Source organism: Cherax quadricarinatus, chromosome 11, assembly GCF_038502225.1.
Source record: "Cherax quadricarinatus isolate ZL_2023a chromosome 11, ASM3850222v1, whole genome shotgun sequence".
NCBI classification, from domain to species: Eukaryota; Metazoa; Arthropoda; class Malacostraca; order Decapoda; family Parastacidae; genus Cherax; species Cherax quadricarinatus.
The window spans coordinates 4,419,881-4,429,014 of NC_091302.1; positions in this window are offsets into that span (position 1 = coordinate 4,419,881).

Here is a 9,134-nt window from a genome sequence, read left to right on the forward strand (position 1 = left end):
ACATATTTTTCAACTGCTTTTTGGTCCAAACTGGCAGCCTCACCATGCCTTATCACACTATGTATGCCACTACGATTCTTAAATCTCTCAAACCAACCTTTGCTGGCCTTAAATTCACTCACATCACCACTAGTTGCTGGCATTTTTCTAATTAAATTGTCATGCAACTTCCTAGCCTTTTCACATATGATCGCTTGAATCATATGTGCTATCTGTTTTTCGTTTATCCATACCAATAACAGTCTCTCAACATCTTCTATCACTTGCGATCTCAGTTTCGAAAACATAGTTGCACCTTTGGCAAGAACAGCTTCCTTGATTGCCGTTTTCTTGGCCACGATAGTAGCGATGGTTGATTGGGGTTTTGTGTACAGCCTGGCCAGCTCGGAGACATGCACTCCACTTTCATACTTAGCAATGATCTCTTTCTTCATATCCATAGTAATTCTCACCCTTTTTGCTGTAGGGTTGGCACTAGAAGCTTTCTTGGGGCCCATGGTGACTTATTTTGCAGGTGCAATCACTAAAAAGGCTGTGATAATATGAAATGTTCCGATTGTATGCTTGGAAGCGACCGCGGTGGCTGGCTGGCTTGTAAACACTGGCCAGAAGTGGACGCATCTCAGACGGAACGAATAGTGTTGGTCGAGTTTTTTAGCACTAATCGAGGCAAAATTTTTGCGATAAAATGTATCGCTAGTCAGATTTATCGTTAATCGATGCCATCGCTGGTCGAGGGTCCACTGTATATAGAAAGTCCCTTGTTATGCAGAACATTTCAGGCAAATTAGGTCAATTTTGTCCCAGGATGCAACTCACACCAGTCGACTAACACCCAGGTACCCATTTTACTAAGGGGTGAACATGGACAATAGGTGTAAGGAAACACCCAATGTTTCCACCCTTGCCAGGAACCGAACACAGATCCTCAGTGTGTGTGAAGTGAGAGCTTTGTCTACCAGGCCATGAGCCACCTTGAAGGTCCTTAGGTCCTGTTCCAGGATGCAACCCACAAATTGACTAACCCCCTGGTATCTATTTACTACTAGGTGAATATATAAAATATGTCTCACAAGACTTACCTACAGGTCTCAAAAAGTCCAGGATTCAACCCTTGTCTTTTGGTTGTGAGCCAAATGTTTTATCACTGAGCTACAAGGTACAGATTACTGATTTCAATACTTTTCAATGAAAATCATTACAGGTCAGGCCTCAAAGTCTAAAAATATCATTTTTATTTATTATACATATGAGAAGCACTAAACCCATGTAGGTTATTTATCTGAGGGCAAAAATGTTTCCTTGATAATGTGAAAGATCACAAAAGTACTTGGAATAATACTTACAATGTAACCTCGGTTTTCGTCATTAATTCGTTCCAGAAATTCCAACAAAAACCAAATTCAATGAAAACTGAAGCAATATTTCCCATAAGAAATAATGTAAATCCAATTAATCTGTTCCAAACACCCAAAAGTATTAACAAAAAATATATTTTATAGAAAATAACTATAGTTTTACATACAGAAACAATGAGAAATAAATATAAAGGACTAACAAAATGGATAAATGAACATTTAACATCACTTTTACCTTTATTGAAGACTCTTGCTGGTGTATGGAAGACAGCTAGGAGGGGAGATTGAGGAGAGGATATCTCTACCACCATCACAACTACTACCACCCTCTACCACCATCACAACTACTACCACCCTCTACCACCATCACTACCACCCCCCACCACCAACACTACCACCCTCTACCACAATCACTACCACCATCACAACCACTACCACCCCACTACCACCTTCTACCACCATCACTACCAACCTCTACCACCATCAGTACCACCCTTTACTGACGAGAAACAAAGCCAGACTGACTCAGAACGCGTGGGATGCTTTGTGTGGGCGTGGGCGGACACATTCCGTACTGCGGACCACTGTCAACTCAATGAACACAGAGGTGATGAACGAAAACTGGGACAAAATTTGGACAAAAACAAGTCGTCGAAAACTGATTTCAAAGAAAACCAGAGCAAACGAAAACCGAGGTTCCACTGTATTTTTTTGTGGTTATATTGCATAATGCATGCCAAGTCATGTAAATAACACACATAATGGGGATTATGACAGTCTATTGTGAAGGTGGTTCATCTGCCACCAGGGACTTTGATGAACTGGTGAAGTCAGAGACTTTGATGTGTGGATAAATTCAGGGCCTTTGATGAATTGATTGTCAGGGACTTTGATGAATTTATGAAGTTAGGGACTTTGAGTCAGGGGCTTTGATGAACTGATAAAGTCTGGGACTTTGATGAGCCGATGGAGTCACGGACTTTGATAAATGGATAAATTCAGGGACTTTGATGAATTGATAATCAGGGACTTTGATGAATTTATGAAGTTAGGAACTTTGATAAACTGATAGTCAGGGACTTTGATGAATTGATAAAGTCTGGGACTTGATGAACTGATGAAGTCATGGACTTTGATAAATGGATAAATTTAGGGACTTCAATGAATTGATAGTCAGGGACTTTGATGAATTTATGAAGTTAGGGACATTGATGAATTAATAGTCAAGGACTTTGTTGAATTGATAAAGTCATGGACTTTGATGAATTGATAGTCAATGACTCTGATGAACTGATAAAGTCAGGGACTTTGATAAATTAATGAAGTCTGGGACTTTGATGAATTGATAAAGTCAGGGACTTTGATGAATTGATAAAGTCAGGGACTTTGATGAATTGATAGTCAAGGACTCTGATGAATTGATAGTCAAGGACTCTGATGAACTGATAAAGTCAGGGACTTTGATCAATTAATGAAGTCTGGGCCTTTAATGAACTGATAGTCAGGGACTTTGATAAACTGATAAAGTCAGGGACTTCGATGAATTCATGAAGTCTGAGACTTTGATAAACTGATAAAGTCAGGGACTTCGATGAATTCATGAAGTCTGAGACTTTGATGAATGGATATATTCAGGAACTTTTAAAGCTCATCATGAATAAAATGTCTTCACAATAACCCACATTGTCTTATTTACATACCATCAATATACTCTACCATCATATTAACAATACCTGGCAAGGCATGGGAATAAAATAAGCTTTATTCGTAGAATCTATACATGGTTTTACAGACAGAATTCTAAACCTGACATCGATGGAAATCTAGTTAATGCTACTTGACCTTACCTGGAGTTTACTTGGAGAGAGTTCCGGGGGTCAACGCCCCCCGGATCCACCAGGTCTCCTGGTGGATCAGAGCCTGATCAACCAGGCTGTTGCTGCTGGCTGCACGCAAACCAACGTACGAGCCACAGCCCGGCTGGTCAGGAACCGACTTTAGATGCTTGTCCGGTGCCAGCTTGAAGACTGCCAGGGGTCTGTTGGTAATCCCCCTTATGTATGCTGGGAGGTAGTTGAACAGTCTCGGGCCCCTGACACTTATTGTATGGTCTCTTAACGTGCTAGTGACACCCCTGCTTTTCATTGGGGGGATGTTGCATCATCTGCCAAGTCTTTTGCTTTCATAGTGAGTGATTTTCGTGTGCAAGTTCGGTACTAGTCCCTCTAGGATTTTCCAGGTGTATATAATCATGTATCTCTCCCGCCTGCATTCCAGGGAATACAGTTTTAGGAACCTCAAGCGCTCCCAGTAATTGAGGTGTTTTATCTCCGTTATGCGCGCCGTGAAGGTTCTCTGTACATTTTCTAGGTCAGCAATTTCACCTGCCTTGAAAGGTGCTGTTAGTGTGCAGCAATATTCTAGCCTAGATAGAACAAGTGACCTGAAGAGTGTCATCATGGGCTTGGCCTCCCTAGTTTTGAAGGTTCTCATTATGCATCCTGTCATTTTTCTAGCAGATGCGATTGATACAATGTTATGGTCCTTGAAGGCGAGATCCTCCGACATGATCACTCCCAGGTCTTTGACATTGGTGTTTCACTCTATTTTGTGGCCAGAATTTGTTTTGTACTCTGATGAAGATTTAATTTCCTCGTGTTTACCATATGTGAGTAATTGAAATTTCTCATCGTTGAACTTCATATTGTTTTCTGCAGCCCACTGAAAGATTCGGTTGATGTCCGCCTGGAGCCTTGCAGTGTCTGCAATGGAAGACACTGTCATGCAGATTCGTGTGTCATCTGCAAAGGAAGACACGGTGCTGTGGCTGACATCCTTGTCTATGTCGGATATGAGGATGAGGAAGAAGATGGGAGCGAGTACTGTGCCTTGTGGAACAGAGCTTTTCACCGTAGCTGCCTCGGACTTTACTCTGTTGACGACTACTCTCTGTATTCTGTTAGTGAGGAAATTATAGATCCATCGACCGACTTTTCCTGTTATTCCTTTAGCACGCATTTTGTGCGCTATTACGCCATGGTCACACTTGTCGAAGGCTTTTGCAAAGTCTGTATATATTACATCTGCATTCTTTTTATCTTCTAGTGCATTTAGGACCTTGTCGTAGTGATCCAATAGTTGAGACAGACAGGAGTGACCTGTTCTAAACCCATGTTGCCCTGGGTTGTGTAACTGATGGGTTTCTAGATGGGTGGTGATCTTACTTCTTAGGACCCTTTCAAAGATTTTTATGATATGGGATGTTAGTGCTATCAGTCTGTAGTTCTTTGCTGTTGCTTTACTGCCCCCTTTGTGGAGTGGGGCTATGTCTGTTGTTTTTAGTAACTGTGGGACGACCCCCATGTCCATGCTCCCTCTCCATAGGATGGAAAAGGCTCGTGATAGGGGCTTCTTGCAGTTCTTGATGAACACGGAGTTCCATGAGTCTGGCCCTGGGGCAGAGTGCATGGGCATGTCATTTATCGCCTGTTCAAAGTCATTTGGCGTCAGGATAACATCGGATAGGCTTGTGTTAACCAAATTTTGTGGCTCTCTCATAAAAAATTGATTTTGATCTTCGACTCTCAGTCTGGTTAGCGGCTTGCTAAAAACTGAGTCATATTGGGACTTAAGTAGCTCACTCATTTCCTTGCTGTCATCTGTGTAGGACCCATCTTGTTTAAGTAGGGGCCCAATACTGGACATTGTTCTCGACTTTGATTTGGCATAGGAGAAGAAATACTTTGGGTTTCTTTCGATTTCATTTATGGCTTTTAGTTCTTCCCGCGATTCCTGACTCCTATAAGATTCCTTTAGCTTGAGTTCGATGCTTGCTATTTCTCTGACCAGTGTCTCCCTACGCATTTCAGATATATTGACCTCTTTTAGCCGCTCTGTTATTCTTTTCCGTCGCCTGTAAAGGGAGTGCCTGTCTCTTTCTATTTTACATCTACTCATCCTTTCTCTTAGAGGAATAAGCCTTGTGCATACATCGAGTGCCACCAAGTTAATCTGTTCTAGGCATAAGTTGGGGTCTGTGTTGCTTAGTATGTCTTCCCAGCTTATATCGGTTAGGACTTGGTTTACTTGGTCCCACTTTATGTTTTTGTTATTGAAGTTGAATTTGGTGAATGCTCCCTCGTGACTAGTCTCATTATGTCGGTCTGGGGCTCCACGCATACATGTCTGAACCTCAATTATGTTGTGATCTGAGTATATTGTTTTTGATATGGTGACATTTCTTATCAGATCATCATTGTTAGTGAAGATGAGGTCTAGTGTATTCTCCAGTCTAGTAGGCTCTATTATTTGCTGGTTTAAATTGAATTTTGTGCAGAGATTTAAAAGCTCGTGTGAGTGTGAGTTTTCATCAGAGCTGCCTCCTGGTGTTATTACTGCAACAATATTATTTGCTATATTCCTCCATTTTTAGGTGCCTTAAGTTGAAATCCCCCAGGAGCAAGATGCTGGGTGCAGGAGCTGGAAGATTTTCCAGGCAGTGGTCAATTTTTAACAGCTGTTCCTGGAATTGCTGGGATGTTGCATCCGGAGGCTTGTAGACTACCACAATGACTAGGTTTTGGTTCTCGACCTTTACTGCTAAAACTTCCACTACATCATTTGAGGCATTTAGCAGTTCTGTGCAAACAAGTGACTCTGCAATGTACAGGCCAACCCCCTTCCTTTTGCCTGTTCACTCTGTCACATCTGTATAGGTTGTAACCTGGGATCCATATTTCGTTGTCCAAGTGATCCTTTATGTGGGTCTCAGTGAAAGCCGCGAACATTGCCTTTGCCTCTGCAAGCAGTCCACGGATGAAAGGTATTTTGTTGTTTGTTGCTGGCTTTAGACCCTGTATATTTGCAAAGAAGAATGTCATCGGACTGGTGGTATTGTTGGTACTGGGGGAAGATTTTTTTTCCGGCATTAGTATCTCTTATCTGTTGGTTTGGAGTGGAGGCCATCGACTGTGGTTCCACTCCAGGAATGACTGAATTTGGTGTACGATTTCTGCCATTTCCTGCCAGTTTTTTTTCCTTCCTGGCACTAAAAAACCTCTCCCTCTTGAGTGGCTGTGGCTACCCAGGTTTTCCCATGGCCTGGATGTTTTGTATCTTTTTGTACCCTTTAGATGGTGTGCCTGGCAATTTAAGTTATAGCACAGTCTTTCCTGTACTGAAGAGGTACACATTTCAGGGTGAAAAAGCTTACAGGAAGGGAGTTTGCATTTTCCTGTTGTCATATGGGCATGGCATTTTCTAGGGTGGTCATAGTTGCACGTCCCGTCTGTTTTTCCAGATTTCCCATGTCTGCAGATACCAAGTGCATAGTATGTGCACAGGCTTGGTTTCCCTTTGCCTTGGGTTTCTGTGACTGTATTCCCTGTTGGTGCATGTTTCCCTGTCTTATTCCTATCCTCCCTAGCACCAACAATGGAGCTCCCACCAGTTGTTTTTGGTAATATATCCTCACTATTGCTAGTGGAGTCCTCTTGTTTGCTATTTCCTGTGGTATTTCTAGTTTGCAATATTGGTTTTATCTTATCTTTGACTACACTTGTTTCCCCACTACGGCTCCTGTCCCCTATGAGGTCATTTATATGTATTCCTTCCTGCGTATAATTCCCGACTACCTGGACAAAATCTCCAGCTTCACCATTACTGTCTCCCAGGACAGCACCTCCAGCTTCGCCATTACTGTCTCCAAGGACAGCACCTCCAGCTTCACCATTACTGTCTCCCAGGACAGCACCTCCAGCTTCACCATTACTGTCTCCCAGGACAGCACCTCCAGCTTCACCATTACTATCTCCCAGGACAGCACTATCAGCCCCACATTTACTGACTACCAGGACATCACCTCCAGCCTTACAGTTTCTGACTACATGGCCAGTATCAAGGGCAGTACCATTCAGCCCAGACTTTTTATGTTCCCATCTGTTGTAGAAAGCTTCCAGGTTGTCTATGAAAGCAGCTTTGATGTTATCCTCTTTTAATACCCTTGTGATTTTAGTCCACAGATTTTCCTCATTTGGGCATACCCAAAATCTTCATATTGCACCATCGCTGTATGCCAAATATATGAGTGGGTGTGAGTTGGGCCAGTAGGCCTACAGCAGTGCTCCTTCTTTCTTATGTTCTTAAAAAGCATCTTTGTGTCCTTAGAGCTATTGTAAAATATTTGTAGATTTTCCTGGAAATATTATTATTATTAGTAGCAGTACTAGTAGTAGTAGTACTAGTAGTAGTCATATCTGACATAGACAAGGATGTCAGCCACAGCACCGTATCTTCCTTTGCAGATGACACCCGAATCTGCATGACAGTGTCTTCCATTGCAGACACTGCAAGGCTCCAGGCGGACATCAACCAAATCTTTCAGTGGGCTGCAGAAAACAATATGAAGTTCAACAATGAGAAATTTCAATTACTCAGATATGGTAAACACGAGGAAATTAAATCTTCATCAGAGTACAAAACAAATTCTGGCCACAAAATAGAGCAAAACACCAACGTCAAAGACCTGGGAGTGATCATGTCGGAGGATCTCACCTTCAACGACCATAACATTGTATCAATCGCATCTGCTAGAAAAATGACAGGATGGATAATGAGAACCTTCAAAACTAGGGAGGCCAAGCCCATGATGACACTCTTCAGGTCGCTTGTTCTATCTAGGCTGGAATATTGCTGCACACTAACAGCACCTTTCAAGGCAGGTGAAATTGCTGACCTAGAAAATGTACAGAGAACCTTCACGGCGCACATAACGGAGATAAAACACCTCAATTACTGGGAGCGCTTGAGGTTCCTGAACCTGTATTCCCTGGAACGCAGGAGGGAGAGATACATGATTATATACACTTGGAAAATCCTAGAGGGACTAGTACCGAACTTGCACACGAAAATCACTCACTACGAAAGCAAAAGACTTGGCAGACGATGCAACATCCCCCCAATGAAAAGCAGGGGTGTCACTAGCACGTTAAGAGACCATACAATAAGTGTCAGGGACCCGAGACTGTTCAACTGCCTCCCAGCATACATAAGGGGGATTACCAACAGACCCCTGGCAGTCTTCAAGCTGGCACTGGACAAGCACCTAAAGTCGGTTCCTGACCAGCCGGGCTGTGGCTCGTACGTTGGTTTGCGTGCAGCCAGCAGCAACAGCCTGGTTGATCAGGCTCTGACCCACCAGGAGGCCTGGTCACAGACCGGGCCGCGGGGGCGTTGACCCCCGGAACTCTCTCCAGGTAAACTCCAGTAGTAGTAATAGTACATGTACTAGTAGTAACAGTACTGTAAGTAATAGTAGTAGTAATAGGGTTCCAATAGGCACTGAAGTATATGTAGGCATACATTAGTGGTAAATTATGCATATCTAATCTAAAATAGCACAGCAATTGTTATTATTATTACTATTATATTCAGGGAAAGCGCTAAACCTGTCAAAGTTATACAGTATCTGAAGAATGACCCATGATCAAGTTTAATCCAAAGAAGATGAGGATAACTACAACTCCTTGAATCAAGAACACTTCAGCAGATCAAGTTTGATGTGAGGAAGGAGAGCAGCTACAGCTCTTCTATGTTAATAATAATTGTACGAGGGGGTCATTAAGGCTCCACTTCACCTGTACACTAACATTAAGGATAATTTAAACTCAGTATCACATTATAGCAATGTCTTAATGTATATACGCTAAGATATACACATCTAGATGTATATACATTGAATAAAAGAATAAAATAAAGGGTGCTTACTGATTTTGTTGA